Source organism: Camelina sativa, chromosome 17 (genome assembly GCF_030686135.1).
Source record: "Camelina sativa cultivar CO46 ecotype springtype chromosome 17, ASM3068613v1".
NCBI lineage: Eukaryota > Viridiplantae > Streptophyta > Magnoliopsida > Brassicales > Brassicaceae > Camelina > Camelina sativa.
Window position 1 is genome coordinate 31,824,969 of NC_141896.1, and position 26,716 is coordinate 31,851,684.

At 40.7% G+C, this 26,716-nt stretch overlaps 2 non-coding genes across 2 annotated transcripts; one reads left to right on the forward strand and one right to left on the reverse strand.

Moving 5' to 3' along the window:
• Positions 1-2,603: 2,603 nt before the first annotated feature.
• On the reverse strand, positions 2,604-2,710 carry LOC147924581 (small nucleolar RNA R71). The gene has a single exon (XR_015587925.1). It is a non-coding gene; the product is annotated as a small nucleolar RNA R71 (small nucleolar RNA).
• A 7,165-nt stretch (positions 2,711-9,875) lies between these two features.
• LOC147924582 (small nucleolar RNA R71) lies at positions 9,876-9,982 on the forward strand. Its single transcript, XR_015587827.1, has one exon. It is a non-coding gene; the product is annotated as a small nucleolar RNA R71 (small nucleolar RNA).
• The last annotated feature ends 16,734 nt before the right edge of the window (positions 9,983-26,716 follow it).

Here is a 26,716-nt window from a genome sequence, read left to right on the forward strand (position 1 = left end):
AAATTTCTCTTTGACTGTGGCTGTCGCGGGTTTGCTGTCCTTGGTGAAGGCGGGTTTACTGAACTCTCTTGGCTTGGACATGTTAGGTGTAAATGTTGACCTCCCTCCCTTTTTCTTGATCTACGATTCAATCAGCTCTGCCTTATGTACCATTTCTTGCACATCTTCATAGTTCTGCAACTCTACCTTGTCTTGAATCTCTCTGTTCAATCCTCCAAGGAACCTTGACATAACCATGTCTTCACTTTCTCTTAAATCAGCCCTGATCATAAGCGTTTCCAGCTCTCGATAGTAGTCTCTAACAGACTTAGTACCTTGAATGAGACGCCTAAGCTTGTTGAGAATCTCTCTCTGGTAGTGTGTAGGAACAAACTTCTTTCTCATCTGCGTGACTAGCTGTTCCCATGTACTGATAGCAGGTTCTCTCTGTCGATGTCTAGTAAGTCCCAGCTGCTCCCACCACAACAATGCATAGCCATAGAATTCCGATATGGCTATCTTCACCTTGTTCAACTCATAAGTACCTTGAACATGAAAATTAGATTCCATTTTCCTTTCCCAGTCTAGATAAGTCTCTGGATCATTGGTTCCATGAAAAGAAGGATACTGAATCTTGAGGTGCTTCAGCTGCTGCCTCAAAGGATCATAATCCCTACCATGATCTCTGTTTTTGTTTCTCCTCATTGTTTCTTGACTATGATCTGAAACTTCTTCTTCTTCAGAATAATCTCTATCTGACTCAATCTATATTCGATGCCCAGCTACTTGTTCAGCTCGTCGTGGGCGTGTGTAGGGTCTCTACCAGTTCTGCGATGCTCTCTTTCTGTGCCTTGAGTGTTTCTTCTCTGATTGAAACAAGTCTCTCTTCCCCCAGTAGGTGACTGAACTGTTCTGATCCTTGTGTGTTTGGAGGAAGCTCCCACGTGAGCCTTTCCTTTAGCTAAACGAAGGGCTTCATTAGGACTAGGCGGGTCTGAAGAACTCTGATCTGAAGCGCTAGTTGCTTGAGCTATATCTTTGATTTGCTTCTCAAACTTGTTACTGAGCTGCTCCATCTGTTGCTGAAACTGAGTAGACATTGTCTTATTTGCTTCGGCAATTTGCTTAGATATGGCTTGGTTCAAAGCTTCCATAGCTTCTGGAGAGAGCTCCATTGTACATGCAAATTAAAGAAGAAACTCGCAGTAAGTTGTTCCTTGAATGAGATAAACGAAAATAAACTCTAAGACTCGAAATTTTAAACAAGAGATACTCAACAATAAGAAAAATCAAAAACCCCAAACCCTATAATGAACAAACTGCGAAATAATTAAACCCTAATTGCAGTCTAATTTCGAGACAACACAAAACTAAATCCTAAACTCACAGAACTCGATCTAGGCACAAACGAATTAACAAAAATTCAAACCCTAAAACTAAACAAACGAAATTAAGCAAAAACACAAGAGATTAGGGTTTAGAATCGCTTAGCCTTTGGCACAGAGTTGGCTCTGATACCACATAATACGATCTCCCTAGGATAGAACTCTGATGAAAGGCTGAAGACAAGAGGCTAGTGATGAGATCCGATAGTGATGGTGCGTAGGTGACAAATACGATGGAGATAGTGATGATCGAGTGATAGAACAATGATACGATGGAGATAGATGTTTAGGTGGTTGTATGGATTGAAATAAAGTGAAGAGTTTCTGAATCACAAAGTGTATAGAACCCCAGAAATCAAGAACGCATTCAAGAATTTTGAATTGAGAGAAAAAGTTTAACAATACTTGTTCAACATACTTCTTCGCTAAAGAACAAAGAGGTGTAGCTTTGGGGTTTTATAATTAACCCTATGGCTCGACACTCCAAACAACAGGAAGTTCAGATTAAAACAACAAGACGTTTAAAGGAAATAAGAAAAACAGCAAAACGTCTAAGTGACCTGTAGTAGTACAGAAGTCTCCTGTATTAGTAACGAAGTACATTATTCCCCATTGGTAGTGACTTCTAGATAACTCGACGTAGTGATCCATTTGCCTCATTAAAAACCATACTGAGAAAACCCATTGGGACAAAACTCAGCTATGGAAAAAAGAGTACAAACTTCACACCTAAGTTATCTAGTTATCATTACCGGGTGAAGTCTTCAAGGTGGATATGTTGAAGACTTGGATCCTCGGTAGGTTGAATGACCCGTCAACTATGAGTGAATGAGCTTCCTTGGCCATCTCCTTAGCTCTTGAACGAGTGATCCTTCCCACCATCTCCGGTTTCTCTGCAGCCTCTGGCTCCGTGCTTGCCACGATCATATCATAGTGCCTCCTGCTGTCCACAACACAACCTTCACAATCAAGAGTAGTCTGATCGCAATGGTTCAGAGCAACAGATTTCATGGACTGCCTACTGAAGACCCACTTGCACATCTTGATGAGTTTGATAGGCTCTGTAGTCTCACCAATATAAATGGAGTTAGTGAGGATGCCTTGAAGTTGAGATTGTTTCCATTTTCTCTATGAGATAAAGCCCAGTTGGAGAAGACTTTACCTTCTAGAAAAATCACCTCTTCGATTGATTGTAAGAAGGTCTTCCTTGCAAATTTCTTCTCTAGTTCAAGGACTGCATGTTTGAGGAACGAAATTTCCGGATTTCTTCAACAAAATGGCGAGTCTTTCAGTGAACCATGGGAGCGCTTCAAAGGCTACCAGAGACAATGCCCACACCATGGATTCAACGATGCATCTTTGTTGGGTACTTTGTATAGAGGTGTTATTCACAGTATCCGAATACTTCTAGACACAGCCTCCAATGGAAGTTTCATGAATAGAGATGTAGCTGAAGGTTGGGAATTAGTAGAGAATCTTGCTCAATGTGATGCAAATTACAGTGAGGAATATGATTTCAGCTTAAAGGGAGGTGTTGATTCTGAGGAAGGCCATAGGAAGGAACTAAATGCCTTAAATGAGAAGCTTGAGAAGCTAGATAAACTCCGTCTAACCCAACAGGAGCAAGTACATGTTTTCTGTGAAGATGAGCAGTTTATGGTCCCAATCTATCCTCCACAACATCCCAAGCAGGCCCCTGCTCAAGATCAAGAACTGACGAATATGCTTCGGCAAGTTCTACAAGGTCAAGCTAATCAAGCTATGGAAACAACTAGGCTGTTTACAGAGATGAACAACAAACTGGACTACATCAACAATGCCCATAATCTCAATATTGAAGATTTGACCTCCAGAATTCATCACCTTTAAAGCTTGGCTGCTTCTCCTTGTTCAGGACAACTCCCAGGGACATCAATACTCCATCAAAGGGAGTTGGCTACTATCCATGCTATCAACTTAAGCGAGTTACCTGCCTATGAAGAAAACATTACAATCATTGGGGACAATGCAGTTCAAGATGGGGAGGATTTATGTGAAAATCATTATGTAATCTTTGAGGGTGTAAATGGGCCAAAAGCAGAGATTTTCGCAGCATATGAGGAAGCTCCAGCGGGAGCACGACCCCATAACACGACCCCATGTTTGGGTTCATGTTTGGGTCTATGGTCGGGTCACACTCCAGCTCTCCCAGAATGCTCAGATTCAATCTTCAAGCTTCCCCAACAGCTGGAGTCAAGAAATCCCGTATCTGATGGGTTGTCAGCACTTCAAACTACTAACATTCTCAAGGATTCTGTGAGGGAGTTAACAACTACAGTGTAGAAGATCAGTGGGAAAATCAAGAAACTTCAAGGGAAAGTCAGTGGTTCTTCCTCAAAGAAAGCAAAGCAAGGACTGCATATAACGATCAGGAATAAAACTTTTAGCATTGATCCTGGAAAAAGAAGAAAAATGAAATCTCAGGGAATAGAGAGGACTTCATCTCCTCTCTATAAATCTTCCAAAGCATGAGAAAGATGCAAAGTCAAGCTTAGTGACTTTAAACAAGCTCACTTGGGAGGAAGTCCCAAAGGTATCATTCTAAATATGGCTTAAGTTTTTTGTTGTTTTGATTTCTTTTCTTTAGTGTCTTTGAATTCTAGGAATAAAAAAAAAAAAAAAAAAACATTAAGTGTTAAGGGGATATTTGAATGAGCTAGAGCCTATCTGATGCCAAACCCGATGGGGTACCCGATGCCCTACCCGATGCATGACTCGGATGCTGGTCCGAGCAACAGGTCCGCAGACATCAACGAGCTCACTGATGAGCCAAATCCAGCAACCACTAGAGCTGAGAACAAGCCTGAATGTACATTGGGAAGCATGGACGTTGCTGCAACCTCCTTCTTCTCCAACCCATGAGGTACCAATTTCATCCCAACCTTGTATATACCATTGCATTTAGTTTAATTCATTTTGTGTGATTCTTGGATTCTTTTCCAACTTTTATTTACACAGGGACTGTGTAATTTAAGTTTGGGGGAGGGTCCTAGAATGTATTTAACATTGTGTTTTATTTTCTTATTTTTATTATTTCAAATTTTTGTATGCTAGTTATATTCATTTGAGTATGCATTTATGTGCATTAAAAACCCAAAAAAATTGAAAAATTTCGGAAAAAAAAAAAAAAGTGTTCATGTAGTTGCATTTACATATTAGGATTGTGTCTAGTTTGTTTCATATAGGATTGTTGCATATGCATCTTAGGGGACAATGATTAAAACCACCTTGTTTAAAAATGAAACCTTAGGATTGAAGCTATAGCCCGTAGTCACAGTTCATTGTTGCTAGATCAATCTTTGGAAAAAAATGAAAAATCTTTGCTTAGACCCTTTGTGTCGATTGAATGCTTCCTCCACTTGCTTGAACATTAGAACATCTCTATATTATTGGATTTAATTTGAACTTTAATTGTCTTGCTTATGGAACTTGAATACTTGCTCATGGTGACTCTAAAACTCGGGTTAGCACTCCACTTTTTACCAATCTTTTCGTTTAACCCGATCCATTTGTCCTACCCATGAACACAAACCTTTCTTTCAAACCTTGTTGTGAATTGTTGAGTGAGGCCTTTTTCATTGTGCTATAGGTTGTGAAACCTTGAGAGTATTGAGAACGACAAAGAACTGCCTCTTGATTTAGCTAAGTTAGATTTGAACTAGCAAATAGATTCGGTTTTGAAAGATAGGTGGTTAGAATGTTTATTTGGGGTTGGGTTATGGAATATAAAAAAAAAAAAAAAAGAAGAAGAAAGTCCAGGTTAGAATTAATTAGCTCTAAGTCTCTAAGTAAAAAAAAAAGTTCTTGCTATAGTCTCCTAGAAAGAAAGAAAAGAATATATATATATAGATATATATATATATATATTAGGAGTTTAGCAAAGAAAGAAAAAAAAAAAGAAAAAAAAAAGAGAGAAAGAGCTAGGAATTTAAAGTTTTAAAGTCTAAACCTTAGGGAATAAAAAAAAAAGGGTTAAAATCAAGGATGCGGGTAGTTTAATTCTAGGGGGTTTAAAAAAAAAAAAAAATGAGAAAAGGGTAGATCATCAAGAGTTAAGCTTTGTATGCCCAAATTGTTCTCAGTCTTAGATAGTTTTCATGACTGTCTAGCACTCAATTTTTTGAGAGAAAACCACCTAAAGAAGTTGTTTGAAACCACATTTACCAAAAAGCCTTACCCTTGAAACCGATTGAGCTTGATTCACCTTCCATTTGCAAGAACTCGCCAAACACTTAATTGAATGTGAAAGAGATGTTCCTTATCTTTAGTTGGAGGTTAAGCTAGATCGATGCATGGTAATAAGCATAGAAAAATATTTGTAAGTATGTTGATTGATCTTAGCACCATTAAACTATCTTTAAGGACTATCCTTCGGTTAGCATCTTAAGGTTATGAGTCCCCACTTTCAAACCGTACCCTTCCATGCTAATTTACATGTTTTTAGCATCCTTTTTTGTCTATATTTTGCATTGTTCATACCTCTAACTTAACAGTTTTAGGTCATTTACTGTAAGAATCAACTTTTAGAGTATTTAGGGTGTTGCATTTTTGTATTTGCATATTTTGGATGAAAACAGGTACTTTAGAGCCTAAAAAGAGCAAAAAGAAGGGTTAACAAGTTACAGCTATTACAAGGAAGGAACTGGTTACATTTATAGGATTTATACAGAATCATCAAGAAGGAAAAAGGAGGCACCCGACCATACCACCCGATAATTACCACATAGCACCTGATCGAGTTCATGACGAGACCTGCAAATATCGACTCGAATGAAGATTTTACGTTGGTATTCATCTCCTGAGTTCTTCATCAAAGTTATATGATATCGAGTTCTCTTTCCAAAGGTGGTGATATGAAGCCAATCGGCGATCATGCACCCGAAGGGGAGCTCGAGTTCCACCTCGTGTAGCATGGTCGGATACCTGCTGACGTGGCCGCTGTTGTGGCTAGGTCAACATGTTTCCTTATAAATACCCCCTCTTAACCCTATTTTCGCGAGCAGGAGGCGAAAGCCGCTTCTACTCTTTTCTTAGCATTTCTTTTCATGTTTTTGTTCTTCTTTCAACTTGAATTCTGTTTACATTTTGCTATTGCTTCTTTTTAATAAAACGTTTATCTCTTTCTCATCTTTATGATTATGCAATTTTTATTTATTTATGGGTTTATGTTCTTTGCAATGAGATCTGAGTAGTGTAGTAAAGTTTCTAGGGATGGGATAGATGATTTTGTGTTCTTGATCGGTTAGGATGCTTTAGTTGATTGTGATGATTGATAGATTTCCTTCAAGGTTGGTGTTCTTAATGCTGTCAACAGACCGAAAGGTTGAGATTAGATCTAGGGCGTTTACAATGCTACAGGCCGAAAGGAGTAGATAAAATGCTTGATTTATCCAATGCTAGAGGTTTACTTAGCTCTGAGTGACAAAATCAGATGAGTTTAAGTCTACTGACAATAATGAATCGTTCTTAATGCCTGCTTGTTCATATTGCTAGTGCGACAGTGTGGTACTGTGTTCAAGGTTGATTGTTGCTAGTGCGAAAGTGTGGTGACAAGGTCTTAGAGGTTCATTGTCTAGGAAATAATTGCTTGAGGCATGTAAGGCATCCGTCCTGGTCTAGAACACTTAGGATTCGATTACCCCCATCCTTAGGAACTTTCGTATTTTGATTGTTTACTGTTTTTATATCAACCCGACCACCAACCCGATCAGGTACTCGATCACCTGCATCGTGTGGTACTTCGAGTTGTTCTTTATTTTTGTTCTTTCTGTTTTCTTATTTTTGTTCACCTTAGGTTGATAGAAAAAACCCCCCATTATTACTTGGCTTGACTTGCTTGTTTCTGATTGCATCCTATCTGCTAGCATAACAACCATTTGGATTGATAACCCTTTGTACTACAACTACATAGGGAATTGATACCCTGGGTGAAAACCTGTGTATCAGCGAGGTTCGACGGCATCTCTTCCGGTTCTTGCAGCGATGGAGGTTGATCTGCTTCCCTTCTTTTGGTAGGTATTCATCCTTGGTGCCTTTGGAAAGATCCTTAAAAAGAAAGAAAAGCTAAACTCGAGATTAATAGGGTTAGTTCCCAAAAATCTTAGAACACTCGAGTTTGAGAGAGAATGGATAAGAAGACAAAGAGTTTTTAGGGTTTAGAGAGAACTTATGGAGTTGTGAGGGTTAGGCTCCTTAAATAGGGAGGGTTGACTTCTTGGGCTTCTCCGAGAGTGGGCTAGGGTTTGTGGAATTTGGACTCCACTCGCCACCCGAGTAGGAACACGATCAGGCGCATCGGGTACGGATTCGGGTAGAGCCTCGGATTCCCCAAAATTTCCTTTTTCACTTGTCTCTTTTTTTTTTATAAATGTAAATATGCGAAAATAGAAAATAAGATAAAACAAATAAATAAGAATTAAAATAAAATAAAAGATACCTTTGGGATTTCCTCCCAAGTGAGCTTGTTTTAAGTCACTAAGCTTGACTCTTCATGCTCTTTAAGCATGGGATTTAGGAGGGAGGTGTTCTGGAATCCTCTCCACTGTATCAGGCTGATTCAATGGATTCTCCAAGTCTTGTCCAGGTTCCACAGCAAATGTAGTGTTGACTTCTTCAAGATGCTTGACTATTCTCTGCTTTGTCTTAGTGGAAAAGACTTGACCATCAATGGTTGGCCTTTTAATTACTTTCTTGACATCAAACTCCATCTTGAAATGCTTCCCATGCTCAATTCTGATCTTGCCTTGTTTCACCTCAATCATTGCACCTACTGTTGCCAGCAATGGTCTCCCTAGGATCAATGGATCGTCTGGTTCTTTATCCATATACAGGATCATAAAATAAGTAGGGACTTCCACTTTTCCAATCCTGAGAGGCAAGTTTTCTAGGATCCCAATCGGATGTCTGATTGTTCTATCAGCTAGAACCAAATACAGACTACTCGGTTTAGAACTGTTGAAACCCATCTTGTTGGCAACTGACAGTGGCATGATGTTGACTGAAGCTCCCAGATCGCACAAGCAATTTTTGAAAATCTGAAGTCCTATCGAGCATGGCAAAGTAAAAGAGCTAGGATCCTCCAATTTCTCCTCGATTCGCAGCTCAGGATCTAAGCACACTCCACTTCTGAGAATCTCATACCCAATCTCCTTGACAGCTTCCTTAACCTCAATCTCCAGCTGAGCTGTCTCCTTGGTGATTTCCTCTTGAAGTTTGTGTGGTGGCAAAAGCTTAGGAGGTGGAGCTTTACGCTTGGCCATACGCTCTGCAAGCGCCTCCAGTTGGATGTCAAGAGCAGCATTGAACATTTCCTCTAGTTCCCCTTCTGCTGCTACAGGCAGTTGAGGTTGATCTCTCATCTGAACATCTACTCGATGTATCATCCGATTACCATCATCGGGTGAGTCATCGGGTTCTGCCTCGGGTGGTTCTTTAATTTGTGATTCTCGAACCAGTGCTCGATCATCAACTCGATCAGTCTCCTCGGGTGAAGGCTCGGGTTCATATTCGGATATGTAGTACTTGGCCTCATTTATCCCATAGTGATCCATATCCTCCCCATCTTGAACATCACTGTCCTCAGTGAGGTAATCCTCATAATCATCATCAAGGAAGATGGCTTGGGCAGTGGCATAATCCTTTGGGTTCTGAACAGCTTTACCTGGAAGATGGTTGATCTTTGGAGATGGTTGGTTGTTGTGGTGGCCCTCAAGGTACCTCAGCTTAGTGTTGAGCGAATCATACTTGGCAGTCAAGTCATTGTATCCATAATCAATCTTGTTGCTCATCTCCGCAAACCGTTTTGCAGTGTCCATAGCAGCTGATGCCTGATTTTGAATCATCTGCTGAATTAGTCTGCGTAGGTCAGCTTCTTGGGATTGGTTCTACGGGCCTTATTTTTGTTGGAATCCAGGTGGTGCAATGGGTTGGTGGTAATTGCTAGAGTATTGCTGCTTAGGAGCATAACCTTGATTGTATTGGACAAAAGGCTTCTGTTGGACCTGGTTCCCTTGAACTGCTGATGGGTAGATTTAGTCTTGAGGATTGGCAACATTCGGGTTACGGTATGACAGATTCGGATTCGGCTTGTAGTTGTTGTACCCTTTGTTGTAACCTCCTTTAATGTTGATGTAGTTCACATCCTCTAGCTAAGTATTCTCCCCATCTTGTTGTAAAAACTGCTCTTCCTCTGAGATTGCATGAACATGCTGCTGCTGGTTGAGGAGCTTATTGAGCTCTTCATTGAGGGCTTTCATGTCCCTCTTGTACTTGACATCTTCCTCTCTAGTAGATTGCACAGTGCGATTGTACTCCACATTGTAATGCCCATCAGATTGAGCTAAGTTCTCCACTAGGTCCCAACCTTCATCAACATCATTGTTGAGGAAGTTACCATTGCTTGCAGTGTCCAGCAACATCCGTATCTTAGGGACCACTCCTCTGTATAGTGTACTTAGCAATGAAGCATTGCTGAAGCCTTGATGAGGACATCTGGTAGTGTATCCCTTGAAACGTTCCCAAGCTTCACTGAACGTCTCATTATTCTTCTGAACAAAGCTGGAAATGTCATTTCGCAGCCTTGCGGTTCTAGAGTTGGAGAAGAATTTGGCTAGAAACGCCTTCTTGCACGCTTCCCAAGTGGTGATGGACTCCTTGGGAAGTGATTTCTCCCAGATGTGTGCTTTGTCTCCCAAAGAGAATGGGAACAGCCGGAGTTTGAATCCTTCCTCACTAACTCCATTTATCTTGGTTAGGCTACATAGCCTATCAAACTCATCTAGATGGTCCAATGGGTCCTCCATTGGCAATCCATGAAACTTGTTGCTTTGTATCATCTGGATGAGACTACTCTTGATCTCAAAATTGTTGTTCTGGACAGCAGGTGGCACAATGTCATTCCTTTGAGTATGAGTAGATGGAGCATCCCCTGCTCCTATGTTGGTCTGTGCTTGATGAGCTGGTGGACCGATCTGATTGTTCATTGTCTCCTCAACTGTTGCTGGTTGCGGTTGTTGAACTTGTTGTTGTCGGAGTAACCTTGGTCTGTTGATGTTGTCGATGAAAGGACTCAAGTGTTGGGTACCCTTGGATCGTGTGTGCATGCACAAGTAGGTGACTGAGTGAGTACACGGAGGTCAACCCGATCCAAGTGATCGAGTGACGGGTCGGATGGGTGCTCGGGTTGTACCTGCAATGCAAAACAAACAAACACAAAAACAAATGTAGATAAGAGAACTTGATCTAGCAAGTGCTGAAATCCTAACCAAATGGCAACGACGCCAAATTGATAACAGGATTTTCACCCAGGGTATCAATTCTCTATGCAGTTGTAGTACAAAAGGTTATCAATCCAAATGGTTGTTATGCTAGCAGATAGGATGCAATCAGGAGCAAGCAAGTCAAGCCAAGCAATAAAAGGGTTTTGTCTAACAATCCTAAAATGATAAAAGAAAAGAATATATACAAGGAACCACTCGACCTAAGCACTCGATGCATGCATTCGAGTACAGGATCGGGTGGGGTGATCGAGTAAGCTAGATGAGTATGAACAGCTCGAAGGGTTACTCGAAGCTGGTGATCGTGTACCTGTTCGGGAAAGGGATCGAGTGATGAATGAAAATGCAAACAATTAAAATACGAAAGCTTCTAAGGATGGGGTAATCAACTCCTAAGTGTTCCTGACTGATACAGATGTCTTACATGCCTCAAGAAAATATTCCCTAGACAATAAAACTCTAAAACCTTTTTAAAACACTCTCGTGATAGAAACAATCAACCTTGATCACTCCTCTACCCAACTCTCGTTGGAGAAACATGAACAAGCAGGCAATATGAACCGATTCATTATTGTCAATAAACCCCTTACTCATCTAATCTCTTAGGCTAAGTGAGTAAATCTCTAGCATTGGTTGATTCAAGCATTTCATCTATACCTCTCGATGGTAAAACAACCTAGATCTAATCTCACCCTCTCGGTTTGTTGACAGCATTAAGAACACCAATCTAGAAGGGAATTTATAAAACATAAACAATCAAACTAAGACATCCTAACCGATCAAGAACACAAAATCATCTATCCCATCCCTAGAAACTTTACTTCACTACTCGGAAATCATTGCAGAAAACATAGAAACAAAGACAAACAAAAATTGCATTGTATTAAAATATAAAGTAGAAGAGAAGAGTATAGAGTAGAAATCTAAAAGAATGACAAAAATATGTAAAATTCCTAACAAAAGTGGAAAAGAGTTTGAGTCGCTCTAGATCTCTCTCAGAAGCTCTCGCTCTCTGGTTTGAGGGTCTGCGGCGTGCTAGGGCGAGAGGAAGAAGAGGGTGGGTTTATATATGGAAACCCCTTTGACCTAGCTTCCCAGTCCTGCCCGAGGGTCTACTCGATGGGGTGCACGAGGATAAGGTCGGGTTAATCCTCGGGTAGATCTTCGGGTTGTTCTTCCTGCTCTTGGATCCTCCTCAATCGTGTTGGGGTTCAGACTGTTCATCCAGCTCGATGGCTCCTTTGGGTACATGCTCGAATTTGTCCTTGTTTTCCCCCATTTTAGGCTCTAAAGCACATGTTTTCATCCAAAGTATGCAACTGCAAGAATGCAACACCCTAAATGGCCTAAATGCGAATTCCTACAGTTAATGACCTAAAAATGCTAAGGTAAGGGTTTAACAATGCAAAATATGGACAAAAGGGAAGCTAAAAACATGTAAATTATAGAGTTATCACTTGGTTACAATTTTGTTAGGTTGCTGGATAGAATAGTTAGGAATGTTATTGTATTGATGATGTATTGGTTTTGTATTATTGGTATGTTTCCGATGTTCTTATTGGTTATTGCTGGTTAATGATGAGTTGTGGTTTGGGTTGATTTAATTAAGTAGTATGGGATGCTTAATTATATGTATTGTATTTATTATTATAAATAAAATAAAAAAACAGGCCAGGTTGTTTCAGTTTTGGTATGAGAGCCCTTACGGTTCTAGGATGGTTAAGTGGATGGTTTAGAGCGGTTTAGGAATTTAATTGGTTGAACTATTTTCCTGTTGTTGGATGTATGTTGTGGTGTGATGGAATTGATTATGAGTAGTTAGTTAATTTGTATGTGGTATTGAGTCCTAGTATCATCCTCTTCGAGCCTTCAATGAGATTTCACAGTAAGATGTGTGTTTTGTGTGCGGTTTTGAATTGTGTGCTTAGCTTTCTGTTCTGGGTAGTGCAGATGGTTAGGGGTAGAGTTGTTGCTGGTCGTGGATGCGGGCGTGGTCAGGGACGCGGTCGTGGTCGTGATCGTGGTAGGGGCAGAGTCCCAGCTGTTAGTGAGTCGGTTGACCAGAGTGTGACACCTAAGGTTGTGGCCGGTGTGCTCACAGGTGTTGCTGGAGGTCCAGCGGGTGCTGTGAGTGTGGCAACAGGTTTTGCTCAGACCAAGATGACCATATTGCGGAACTGACAATGTGGTTGGAGAGGATTTAATAAGATGATTAGTTCTTATTGAATCTTGATGTGGAATGGATTAAGGGATTATGCAATTTTATAAATGGAAAGTTTCTAAAAATGAAAAGCGGTATAGGAGATGGTGGTTCTCCTGAGGGGATGGTGGTTCCCAGGTATACCGATAGCTTGAGGGGTGGTGGGCCCTGAGAGCGGCATAGGAGATGGTGGGTCTCCTGGGAGATGGTGGTTCTCCTAAGGGGATGGTGGTTCCCCTAGTACTGAGATCTCAAGGGTGACGACCCAAGAGTGAGACGGTATGACTCGAGGACGGTGGTCTAAGAGTGAGATCTGTATGCCTCAACAGTTTTGACCTGAGAATAGATGAGTTGGGAGCAAATAATGTCTAGGACGTGTGGATGAGCATAGAGACCGAATGGGGATGTCAGGGTTGATGGTGGTTCAATCCCGGGGATTAATGTTGACCGGTGGGGTCAGGGCTTTGTTGACAGGTGGTGATGCAACCCTGGGTAGCGTTTGTACGGACGGACGAATATTTTCGCGGACAGGCGGATGGCTCGGTCAACAAACGGATGGACGGTTTGAACAAACGAATGGACGGCGACCTAGCGTGACGAACAAACGGTCGAACGCGACGTTATGGACGCGGAACGGTGAACGGACGTCGAATGATCGGTGGTCTTGCAAGGAACGGTAGAGCGGAGGAACATGTCCGATAAGTAACTCGCATCAGCGGTTCCGGTAGCGATGGAGCGGGAGATCGACTCGGTAAGTAACTCGACTCGAGCTGATCTCAAGGGATGGAGAGTGGATTGATGTAGCGACACACGAGCTATGTAAGGACTCGTGATACGGCTAGACTTAAACGATTTGGACCCGGTTCAAAGCGTATTAAGGGTTTTCGTTTCCATGAGAGAACGAAGAGAGAAAGAACAACTTTTATAATTTTATTCAAGGTAGCCTAACTTTTACAAAGAGGTTCACAGCCCTTAAATAGGCAAGCTAAGCAAGGGAACTCTTAACCCTAAAACAAACGTGGCCAAATGCCAGCCTTACACATGGCCCTAAAGACAAGACAAAGATAAGCGAAAATCAACGGTCCGAAAGATATTCAAACAAAGTAAAGAAAGAAGATAGGATTGCCACGTCACTTGGACGGGCAATGTGTTAGAGTTCACAGCGTCATTAAAACCTTCTCGGTAAACCCTGTGGGACAAACCCGAGTAAGGAAAAAGAGTACCATGCCTCTTAACGTCTTAATGTCTTCACCCTTGGGTAATGGTGAAGACCATCCGAACAACCTCGGAGTGTTGAGAAGAGTTGTTCGGTTGTGTTCCTTGACCGGCTGGATCATGATCTTGGAGGAACCATTCGGCGGACAGGTTGCACTTGATCAGGAGTGTCTCCTGGAACGATCCGTGGTACTTGGGCCGCTTTCCTAGTCCCTTGTCCCGAACTGGCCTCGAATGTGTCCGCATGCGCGTCAGTGTCTGCGTCTGTGTTCGTGTATGCGTCCGGTCCGGTTGGCCAGGTCGCATCATCCGCTCCCCCTTGTGAAAGTTTTGTGCCCAAAAAATCCTCGTCCTCACCTACATCAAACGGGGCCAAATCAGCAACATTAAAGGAGGTAGATGTAAGGTACTCACCTGGTAATTCGAGTCGGTAGACGTTGTCATTGATCCGTTCGGTGACTCGAAAAGGTCCATCTCTGCATGAACTCATATTGTTCTTCCTTTGCTGCAGAAAACGGTATGGCCTAAGATGGAGCCACACCCAATCGCCTGGTTTAAAAATCATCGCCTTGCATCCATGATTGGCCTTACAGGCGTACTGTTCGGTCCGTCTTTCCAAATTGGCTCGAACCTCGGCATGTAACTTCTTGACTAACTCGGCTTTGGCGATGCCGTCTTGACACTCAGTTTCGCCTGGTGGTAGGGGTAGCAAGTGTAGAGGCGTCAAGGGCTTGAATCCATAAGCAACCTCAAAGGGAGACTTCTTGGTGGCTGAATGCACCGACTGATTATAGGCAACCTCGATGAGCAGTAGTAACTCTAGCCACGTCCCAGTGTTGGTAGCGATGGTTGTGCGGAGAAGCGCTCCCAGCGTCCGGTTTACCAATTCAGTTTGGCCATCGGTCTGGAGGTGACAAGCCGTTGAGTAAAGTAGCCTGGTTCCCAGTTTTCTCCAAAGAGTTTGCCAAAAATGACCGAGAAAACACGGATCTCGATCGGACACAATGCTCCGTGGTAGACCTTGTAGACAAACTATTTCTTGGAAAAATAGACTGGCGACAGCCATAGCATCATTCACCTTGTTGCATGGGATAAAGTTAGCCATTTTTGAGAATTGATTGACCACCACGAAAATGGAATCCTTTTTGTCTTTAACCGGCAAACCGAGAACAAAGTCCATCGATAGATCTACACAAGGACTCTCCACTATGGGTAGCGGCTTATAGAGACCGTAGGAAGGTGTAGTGGACTTGGCGGCACGACAAATGACACATCGACCGCAGAATCGTTCCACCATACTCTTCATCTTCGGCCAATAGAAATGTGTCTTCAGAACCTCCAAGGTCTTCGCTACTCCAAAGTGTCCGGTTAATCCTCCTCCATGGGCTTCATACAGCAATAGTTCGCGGATCGATCCGGCCGGTACGCAAAGGCGTCTATCCTTGAATAGGAACCCCTCATGAATGAAAAACCGCTGGTAGATGCCTTTCCTGTGTTCACGATAACATTCTTCAAACTCGGGATCAGTTGCGTAGGCTTCCTTAATCCATTTGAAGCCTAATACCCGTGCCTCCATGGTGGTGATGAGGGAGTGTCGTCTTGAGAGTGTGTCGGCCACGACATTGTCTTTCCCTTTCTTATATTTGATCACATAAGGAAAAGACTCAATAATTCCAAACACTTGGCGTGACGCCTCTTGAGATTGGTCTGGCCGCGAAGGTGTTTCATCGTTTCATGATCGGTGTGGATCACAAACTCTCAGGAAAACAGATAGTGTTGGTAGGTCTCCATGGCTCGGACCAGCGAGTAGAGCTCCTTGTCATAGGTGGAATAATTGAGACTTGGTCCATGCAGTTTCTCGCTGAAATAGGCCACTAGACGGCCACCTTGCGTCAGGACGGCTGCGATGCCTACACCGTAGGTATCACACTCCACTTCGAATGTTTTGTTGAAGTCGGGTAGGACCAAAAGCGGCACTTGGGTCAGGCGGTTCTTGAGCTCTCGAAAGGATGCTTCATGTGCCGGCCCCCACTTGAACTCCTCATTCTTCTTGGTCACGGCCGTGAGTGGTGCGGCTATAGTACTGAAATCCTTCACGAACCGCCGGTAGAAGCTGGCTAACCCGTGGAAACCCCGAACTTGGCTAACATTGGTCGGGGTTGGCCACTCATTGATCGCCTTGATCTTTTCATTGTCCACTTTAAGTCCCTGCAAACTCACCACGAACCCTAAAAAGACAAGTTTAACAGCTCCAAACACACACTTCTTAAGGTTAGCAAAAAGTTTATCTTCCCTAAGCGTTTTCAAGACATGTTCAAGGTGGATAAGATGGTCTTCTATACTTTGACTATACACAAGGATATCATCAAAATAGACTACCACAAATTTATTGATGTAAGCACGAAGAACATGATTCATGAGTCGCATAAAGGTAGAAGGTGCATTGGATAGACCGAATGGCATTACCAACCATTCGTACAAACCTTGCTTGGTTTTGAATGCGGTTTTCCACTCATCTCCCTCTTTCATCCTCACTCGTTGATAGCCACTTTTAAGGTCTATCTTGGATAAGATGGTGGAACCGCTCAACTCGTCAAGCTTGTCGTCAAGGCGAGGAATCGGATGCTGGTACTTGACGGTAATGTTGTTCACAGCTCGGCAATCTACGCACATCCTCCATGTGCCGTCTTTCTTTGGAACCAGAAAAACAGGCACTGCACATGGGCTGAGACTCTCTCGGATGTACCCTTGCTTCATCAGTTCGCCCACTTATCGTTCTACCTCCTTGGCCTCGGTAGGGTTGACTCGGTACGCTAGTCTGTTCGGTAGTTGAGCTCTGGGTATGAGGTCAATTTGGTGTTCGATGCCGCGTACTGGTGGTAGGCCGTGTGGGACCTCTTTGGGAAATACATCTTGGAACATCCTTAGAAGGGCCTTGATCTCACCGGGTACGTGATCCTCAACGTTTCCTACGGTCAAAACATCTTTGAACACCATCAATAACACTTGACAAGTGGAGTCACTAAGTGATCTCCTAACATCATTGGCACTTATCAAGAAATTCATTTTAGAGTCCGGATCCTTAGCCAGTTTAGATTGCATTTCACTCACTTGAGTTGGTGATAACGGTTTCAAACAAATGCATTTACTATCATGAATGAACGTATACTGGTTAGTATGGCCACAATGAGACGTCCTCTTATCAAACTGCCAAGGACGCCCCAAAAGGAGGTGGCTAGCTTTCATGGGGACGACATCACATAAGACTTGGTCTTTATATGGGCCAACACTGAAAGGAACCGTGACCTGTTGCGATACTTGGATCACGGCCTTGTCATTTAACCACTTAAGCTTATAAGGTTTGGGATGGTTTGTGGTTGGGAGGGATAATTTCTTGACCATATAAGAGCTTGCAACATTAGTGCATGAACCCCCATCAATGATCAAGCCACAAACTTTCCCACTTACAGTGCATCGTGTGTGGAAAATTTTGTCTCTTTGATTAGTGTCGTCTAAAGCTTGACTGGTGCTAAGCATTCGCCTGATCATGAGCATTTCTCCGACATCATGTTCGGCAATAGCTTCCCCTAGCTCGATCGGCTCCGCATGATTGTCCGGTTCTCCTTCTTCTTCGTCTTGGGACTCGATGTCACCGGCTGGTGTAACGATCATGGCTCTCGGGTTTGGGCAGTCTCTCGCATAGTGTCCTCTTCCTTGACACTTGAAACAAACAATGTCCCAGCTCCTTGCTTCGTTAGTAACGGTCTCGGATCAGTACGCACTTCCTTGGCTGGTTCCTTTGATTTGAATCGAGTGTCGATCCGGCCTGACTTGGACTTGTCTTGATTGGCGTTTGAGGGGGATGCGTTAGGTGACCAACTTGGGAGTCCTTGGTTGCGTGTGCAACTAAGGCTTGCGGCCTTCCTCTTGATTTGTTGCTCGACTTGGATGGCCAAGTGTAACAACTCGTCGAACCCATCATAATAAAGTCTCTCGACCTTTCGCACGATCTGATCTTGCAAACCATCAAGGAATTGAGCCATAAGAGCTTCCTCGGTCTCCTCAATTTGGAGTCGATTGCGCAGATGTTCAAACTCCTCGTAGTACTCCTCCACGCTTTTGTTGCTTTGACTAAGTCTTCAGAATCGGCGTTGCAACTCCCGACTGTAGTGAGGAGGAACGTATCGGTGACGCATGGTGGCTTTCATGGCGTCCCAAGTAGGAATGGGCCGTTCATGGTTTCTCCTTCGATCGGCCACGTCTCGTTCCCACCAGCTTAAGGCATGGTCCGTAAGTTGGGCTGCGGCATAATTGACTTGCCTCTGGTCTGTGTACTGGTAACAAGAGAAGACATGGTCCTTGCGTCCTTCCCAGTCGAGATAAGCTTCGGGATCAACTTTGCCAGCAAAGGTCAGAACCGTGAGCTTATGCGCTGGCTAAAGCTGATTGTTGTCGGGTCGGGCTCGCCGGTCTTGGTTCCGGTTCATGCCGCCCAAATGGAAAACGAATATTCAATGATTGAAAGAGAGGATCCAATGATAGAACAAAAAGCAAAAGCAACCTACAAAACGACAAAAAGAGAGAACTTTGACGCAAAACAGCTAACCTAGGACTGACACGCGTCTAAGGACCACTACTAACAAGAGAAACAAGATAAAGCAAAGAATTTTAACGATCTACACCCTAAAACAACCAAAAACAAAAGCAACACAACCCAATAAAGAAGAACAATAAGAACAACGAGAACAAACAAGAACGAGCTAGAACGAAAAGAAAACTAACAACCTAGAGCACAAGGGGAACGAAAGATGATTAAGGATGTACGAAAAAAGAGGTAAAGGAAAGATACAACCTTGTGGGGATCCTTTAGCTCTGATACCAAAATGATGCGACCCTGGATAGCGTTCGTATGGACAGACGGATATTTCCGTTGACGGACGGAAGGCTAGGTCAACGAACGGATGGACGGACGGCTAGGTCAACCAACAGACGGACGGTTTGAACAAACGAACGGGCGGCGACCTAGCGAGACAAACAAACGGTCAAACGCGAGGTTATGGACGCGGAACTGTGAATGGACGTCGAACGAACGGTGGTCTTGCGAGGAACGGTAGAGCGGAAGAACCTGTCCGATAAGTAACTCGACTCGGTGGTTCCGGTAGCGATGGAGCGGGAGATCGACTCGGTAAGTAACTCGACCCAAGCCGATCTCAACGGATGGAGAGTGGATTAATGTATCGACACACGAGATATGTAAGGACTCGTGATACAGCTAGACTTAAACGATTTGAACCCGGTTCAAAGCGTATTAAGGGTTTTCGTTTCCATGAGAGAACGAAGAGAGAAAGAACAACTTTTATAATTTTATTCATGGTAGGCTAACTTTTATAAAGAGGTTCACAGCCCTTAAACAGGCAAGCTAAGCAAGGGAACTCTTAACCCTAAAACAAACATGGCCAAACGCCAGCCTTAATCATGGCCCTAAAGACAAGACAAAGATAAGCAAAATTCAACGGTCCGAAAGATATTCAAACAAAGTAAAGAAAGAAGATAGGATTGCCACGTCACTTGGACGGGCAATGTGTTAGAGTTCATGGCCTCATTAAAACCTTCTCAGTAAACCCTGTGGGACAAATCCGAATAAGGAAAAAGAGTACCATGCCTCGTAACGTCTTAATGTCTTCACCCTTGGGTAATGGTGAAGACCGTCCGAACAACCTCGGAGTGTTGAGACGAGTTGTTTGGTCGTGTTCCTTGACCGGCTGGATCATGATCTTGGAGGAACCATTCGGCAAACAGGTTGCACTTGATCCAAAGGTTCCTCTTAGCACTTTTGCTCCTTGTAGTTGGTCCCTTGTCCCGAACTGGTCTCGAACGGCTTTCCTGGTCCCTTGTCCCAAACTGGTCTCGAACGTGTCCGCATGCGCGTCCGTGTCTGTGTATGCGTCTGGTCCGGTTGGCCAGGTCGCATTAGGTGGGGTCAAGGATTGTGTGGACCGGTGGAGTCAGGATTGTGTGGACCGGTGGGGTCAGGATTGTGTGGACTAGTGGGGTCAGGATTGTGCGGACCAGTGGGGTCGGGATAGTGTTGACTGTTGGGGTCGGGATGGAATGACCAATGGGAGTCAGGTTGGTGTGGACCAGTAGTGTCTTGGTTGCGGTAGACCGGATGGTTGGGTGGTGCGAACCGTTGAAACGGTGGTTGAATGAGTTTTGTAGTCGAGTAGCGGTGTTTTGCAGATTCGAGGATGAATTTTTCGTTAGAGGAGGAAAATTGTAACATCCGCGAACCAAATTTTGAGTTTTGGGAGTGGATGTCGATCGACATCAAGGAGAGGGTTAGAACTGCACCCTATCCCTACACTTTTCCTGCATCCCAAAAACATTACTGCATCTCCACTTCCAACTCCACCACACAGCCATCACAAATAAAGTTACCCAAGGACTACCATAAATAACATTTTGTATTCCCAAATTCGTATAAAACCATTCTAGTAAAGACATTGTGAAAAAAGTGGCTCGCCTTTGTCGAGGAACAAGCCTGTTCCAATGGCAATATATTTAATATCGATTTCTTTTCTAAATTGGGTAGTCAGATTTTCGTTAAAACATTAGGATCATGTTTAACATTTATATGCAATCCCCTATTTTTAACTAATCTAAGTTTCAGAATAAAAAAATATTTCAGAATTAGTGATAATCAATTATAAATATCAAAAAAAATAATTGAGTATTACTGGTATATATTAATAGAAAATTGTTAATCACAAAAGATATCATATATTTATGGGAGATTCTCAAAAATAGCACTAAAATAAGTTTTTTTCCAAACTTAGCACAACATCTCTAAAATTTCAAAAATAGCATCTTTTAATGTTTTAAAATTAAATCCTAAATTCAAAATACTAAACCCTACATCTCAAAACTATACCCTAAATGTGAAATTGGGAACCCAAACATAAAAAAACAAATTCTAAAAATTAATTTTAAATATTTTAATGTGTTAAATAGTGCTATTTTTGGAAATTTATGGAATGTGTGCTAGAATTGTCCATAAAACTTGTTTTAGTGCTATTTTAGGGTATTTCTCTATATTTATTAAATTTTAATATGTGTAAGAAAGTAATATTTGAACTAATTAGAAATAAAAATTATCTCTTATTTTATAAAGTTTGATGTCAAAATTACTAATTAACTAGATCGTGACATGTGTCAATTATATCATTCAGATGTTGACATGTGTCAATTCTATATTTATTAAAAAGTTTAAAAATAAAAATGTGAAAATTCAAAAGTAACCATTAAAAAAAAACTTATATAAAAAATAGAGAAAAGAAAACCTAATAAATAGAAATCGAAATTATAATTGTTTCATATTTTTTTTCACCAATCAAATAATTTATTCATAAGACTGTTATTATATGAGTATATAAGATTAACATATGTGTTTGAGTAACTAAAAAAAATATTAAAGTAAAAAGATATATAATAGGCTATTTAATGTGTTTATAAATAAAATTTGTTGGTTGTAGTAAAGACTAAAGAGTATATTTTACAAGTAAAATATTTTTATGTGTACAAATACATTTTTAGTGGTAATGTAGATAGTATATTTATAAATGGATATACATTAGTGTATTATAGCAAAAAAGCTTGATGTCAAAATTACTCATTAACAAAATCGTGACTTGTGTCAGTTGTATCATCCAGATGTTGACACGTGTCAATTCTAAATTTATTAAAAATAAATTAAAAAAAATGTAAAAAGTCAAAACCTACTATAAAAGATTTTATATAAAAGTAAAATAGAGAGAAGAAAAGCTAATAAAAAGAAATTCAAAATTATAATCGTCTCATATTTTTTTCACCAATCAAATAATTTATTCAAAAAGACTGTATTATAATATATATATATATAAGATATGAGTATGTAAGATTAACGTATGTGTTTTTGTAACTATAAAAATATTAAAGTAAAGAGATATATAATAGGTTATTTAATGTGTTTATAAATAAAATTTGTTGGTTGTAATAAAGACTAAAGAGTATATTTTACAAGTAAAATATTTTTGTATGTACAAATACATTTTTAGTGGTAATGTAGATAGTATATTTGAAAATGGATATACATTAGTGTATTATAGCAAAAATACAACTATTTTCTATAACTAAAAGTTTATCTCTTTACTTTTATACATTGTTTTTAGTTACGAAAAGAATTAAATATATATTCTTTGTTAAATTTCATTTTATTTTAATAACTTTGAACTCATCTATAACTATTTTCTTTAACTAAAAGTGTATCTATTTACTTTTTTTTTTCAACCAAACAATAAATTAAAAGGAAATTCCTCAGTTAGTTGCCCAAGCTAGAGGGAAGTAGGCCTGGGCAAAATACCCGGATCCGAAGATCCGATCCGAACCCGATCCAAAAACCCGATCCGAATCCGTATCCAAAATTGTAAAATACCTGAACGGGTTATAAATCTTTAAATCTGAAAACCCAAACCTGAACCCGATCCGAAACGAAATCCGAACGGGTATCCGAATATACCCATATTATTAAGATATAGTAGTAATATATTAGTAATATTTATAATTTTAATAATATAAGTGTCTAAAATATACAGATTTTTAGATATTTTCGATAATTTGAAGTATTTAAACTGGTTATTAGTAAAATTGGGTAAATAATACTCTAAATTTTTAGATAAATTGCGTATTATTGAATAATTTAGACTAAATTAGATACTAAAATTTTGAATTATGTGAACTTTGGATAATCTGAATCCAAACCCGAAATACCGGATCCAAACCCGATCCAAATCCGAAGTCTAGAAATACTCGAACGGGTCCTATACCTCTAAACCCAAAAAGCCGAAATACCAAAACCGAACCCGAACGGGTACCCGAATGCCCACGCCTAGAGGGAAGGTGTAATGACCCGATTCCTCGGTACCGGTAGTACCGAGAGTTGCCGAGAATCTGTGTCGAGAAGTACCGAGAGTCAGTATCGGGAGTTACCGAGAGTCAGTATCGGGAGTTACCGAGAACCAGTATCGAGAAGTGCCGATAGTCAGTGCCGATAAGTGCCGATACTTGGTATTGAGGAATGCCGATAAATGCCGATACTTGGTATCGAGAAATGCCGATACTTGGTGTCGATGAATGTCGATGAATGCTGATACTTGGTATCGAGAAATGCCGATGAATGCCGATACTTGGTATCGAGAAATGCCGATGCTTAGTGCCGAGAAATACCGAGGGAATGTGGAAGTCAGTGTCGGTAGAATCCGACTATAGAACTCGATAGGTTAAGGGGATTGGATGGAAATGGAGAGTTCGAGACTACTGAAGTAGCGAACAGACGTTTGAACTGAAGAAAGGGGATCTTCGGTTCGTCATAGACGATACAGGCCTGTAAGTTGCTGAATGAAAAAGAAGAGAGGTTTCGGTACTTAGTCCGAGAGACAGTCCGAGTAGAATTAGGAGTGAAAGTCCTAGTGATAGTGATATTGAAGTGATAGTGATAGTGAAGTAGGCTATCCGGAAATGGTTGCATCGGTGAACGATGGATCGGACCGATGGACGAGGATGGATCGATTAGACTATGGGCCGATGGATGGCCCAGGGACTCGGTAATCTTGCAAAGATTTAAGCCGACTCATGGGAAAGGAAACCCGAGGGAAATGGAAACTCTCGGAAAAGGCAAAGGTGATTGGATAAGGATATATGCGAGAAATAAGGGAAGATAGGGGACGATAAGGCTTATCGTTTTAAGGCGACTTAGGGAGGTTTAGTTTACCCTATATAAGGAACGAAACCCTTAGAAATTCTCTAGTTTCGCATAACACATCCGAGAGCCGCCGCGAGAGAAAGAAAGGAGTTTCCATCGAAGCTTAAACCGAAAGATCCTAAGTCTAAGTCGAGAAAAGGAACGGTAAGTGTCCTTCCACCTTGATCTGTCGATGGTTATGGGTTATACATCAGATATTAACGATGTTGATCTGTCCGTGTAGAAGCGGGGATCAGATTTGGACATAGGAACCGAGAGTTCAATACCTTAGGTTGATACTGAAGGTGAGTGTGTGACTGTGGCAGAGTTCCATAGTTGATTCTCTTGACCCGCGGTTTATTTAATCTTGTTAATTGCTTGTCTTGATTGATGGTTAATGTGCTCTATTGCAATATGAATGGTGGCTGGTCTAAACGACTTAGACAACTATCCGATGTGAATTGTTTGACTTGCGTGACTTGATTGGAATATACCTTGTGTTAGTTTGAGATCGTTGAACTGAGCCTAGTGTGACGGGATAACCGCTCCACTAAGCAAACATTGTTTGCTTACACCTCCTTTTAATGGACGCAGGAAAGGAAAGGTCCGATGATCAGGATTATAGTGGTTGACCAGCTCGTGTAACGGAGGCAAGGGAGGAAGAGAATGGTGGCTTTGGGTAGTTTTAATTATGGCATTTATTTTCAAAGGATTGTACGTTACATGCATGGGATAATTATGTTGCTAAAGATAATTTGAACCTCGGAATTAATGAATGCGTCTATTTAAGTTATATTACCTGCTTTACATATTTGCTGCTAAGTCTTGTCGAACAAACGAGTAGAAATTTATAGGCCCTAAGAAAAAATTTTATCGGCCGGTACGTCCGTGTACGAGTTTTTAGGGTCGGGGTCTTACAGAAGGTGTTTATTAAAGAAACTTCAGAGATAAGAGAACGCGAAACACATGCAAGATACTCCGCCTTCGTATTTTCTGCACGCGAGATCCAGGAGATGAAGAATAGTAGGAAGGACTCCAGCGAGTTAAACTCATCGAGCAGGTTGGAGAAAGACGGGCAATCTTGGACTGCACCATATTGAGTAATTCAGCACAATCAGTCTCAAAATGTTGACAAGTGATTCTTACAGCACATATCCGCTCCATGGCCCACAACAACTCTTCTAACTCCAAATGCAGGGGGAGATGCTCCGTCTTAGACACGAGGTGAAAAATATGGACATGCGAAGATGGAGATGGAGCTGACAAGATCACCGTAAAAGAGAGCGCCTCTTCCCAGGCTAACTTATCGCCCAAAGCCTAAGCAATTATATCATTTGCCTCAATCTCTAATCCTTGTAAAACTTTTTCCTTTATGGCTTTCCAGATTACCCATAAATTCATGGTAATTGAAGAAGTTGATCAGGATCACCCTTTTGAGAGGCACCCTTCCAGAAAAAAAAATCCAAATTCGATTACACCGACTTATATGTAAAACCCTCTGACGAGACCAGAGTCGGAGATAAATCCCAAACTTCACACGAGCAAGGACATTCAAAGAAAACATGATTAATAGTCTCAACCACAGAGTCGCACCTTTTACACCAAATGTCACATTGGATACCTCGGTGTATCTATTTACTTTTATAGATAGATTACTAAAATAATTACTTTATATTCTTTTAAATTTTATTTTATTTTTAAAAATCTAAACCCGCACATCGGACGGGTCCTAATCTAGTTAAATTATATGAGGAAATGACAACTTAATTCTTGTAAATAAGAGAAATTGTTAGAAATGCCTGTCTTTTTTTTGTCAACCACACACTACTTAGAAAAGAACTTCACGGTTGGAAGTCCAAATTAGAGGGTAATAGTTTATAAAGGAATTTGCAGAAATTAAAGATCTAGACGACCGAGCAAGACAATCTGCTTTCAGATTTAAGGAACGTGAAATCTTCGACAAGGAGAATAGTGGAAAAGTCACCCTTAGCATGTGGAAATCGTCTAGGAGATTAGAGAAAGCCGGCCAATCTTGTGGCAGTTTCTAATAAGTTAATGTTTTTCTAGATTTATTAGTTAAATACATAATAATTTCAAAAACAAAATAATTAAAATATATTATTTTGAGAAACTATTACTCATAGACTCGATTTAACTATTTATAAGTTTTATTAATTATGGTTGGTTTTTAAAAGATATTTATATGGTAACTATAATATATATAAAAACTTTACATATATATATACTTAACTTGTGTATATTTTTATAAAATTACACATATATTTATCCAGATAAATATATATTAAATTTTTAGTAAAATCTTATTATATAAAGTTGGGTTCTAAAAGTTAGTTATTAACAAGATTTTGACATGTGTCAAGTTATTAATCTGAGATTTTGACATGTGTAAATGTTAATATTTAATAGGAGAGATTTGAGATAATGACAAAAAAAACAAAAAAAATTGTTTAAACATTATTAATAATGTAAAAAGATAATTATAAAAAACTACAAAAATTAAGCAGTTTTAAAAAAAAAATATAAGAAGATTATATATTTCATAAAATTCGAAATTATGACATTATTAACTTATTTTTAATTTTAAGTTATTGATTCAACAAAAAAATAGAAAAGGGATTAAGAAAAATATACAGTTAATTAGTAATTCTAAAAATTATAAATACCCACTTCTATATAAACATAGATCGTCTCACATTTTTCATCTAATAAAATAATTTATTAAAAAACACGGATTTAAATTTTGTTCAATTGGTCAAAAAGTTTTAATGGGAAGGTAAAGTTTCCTTATTTTTTTAAACCAAAACTTTCTCCTACTTCTCCTTTTTCA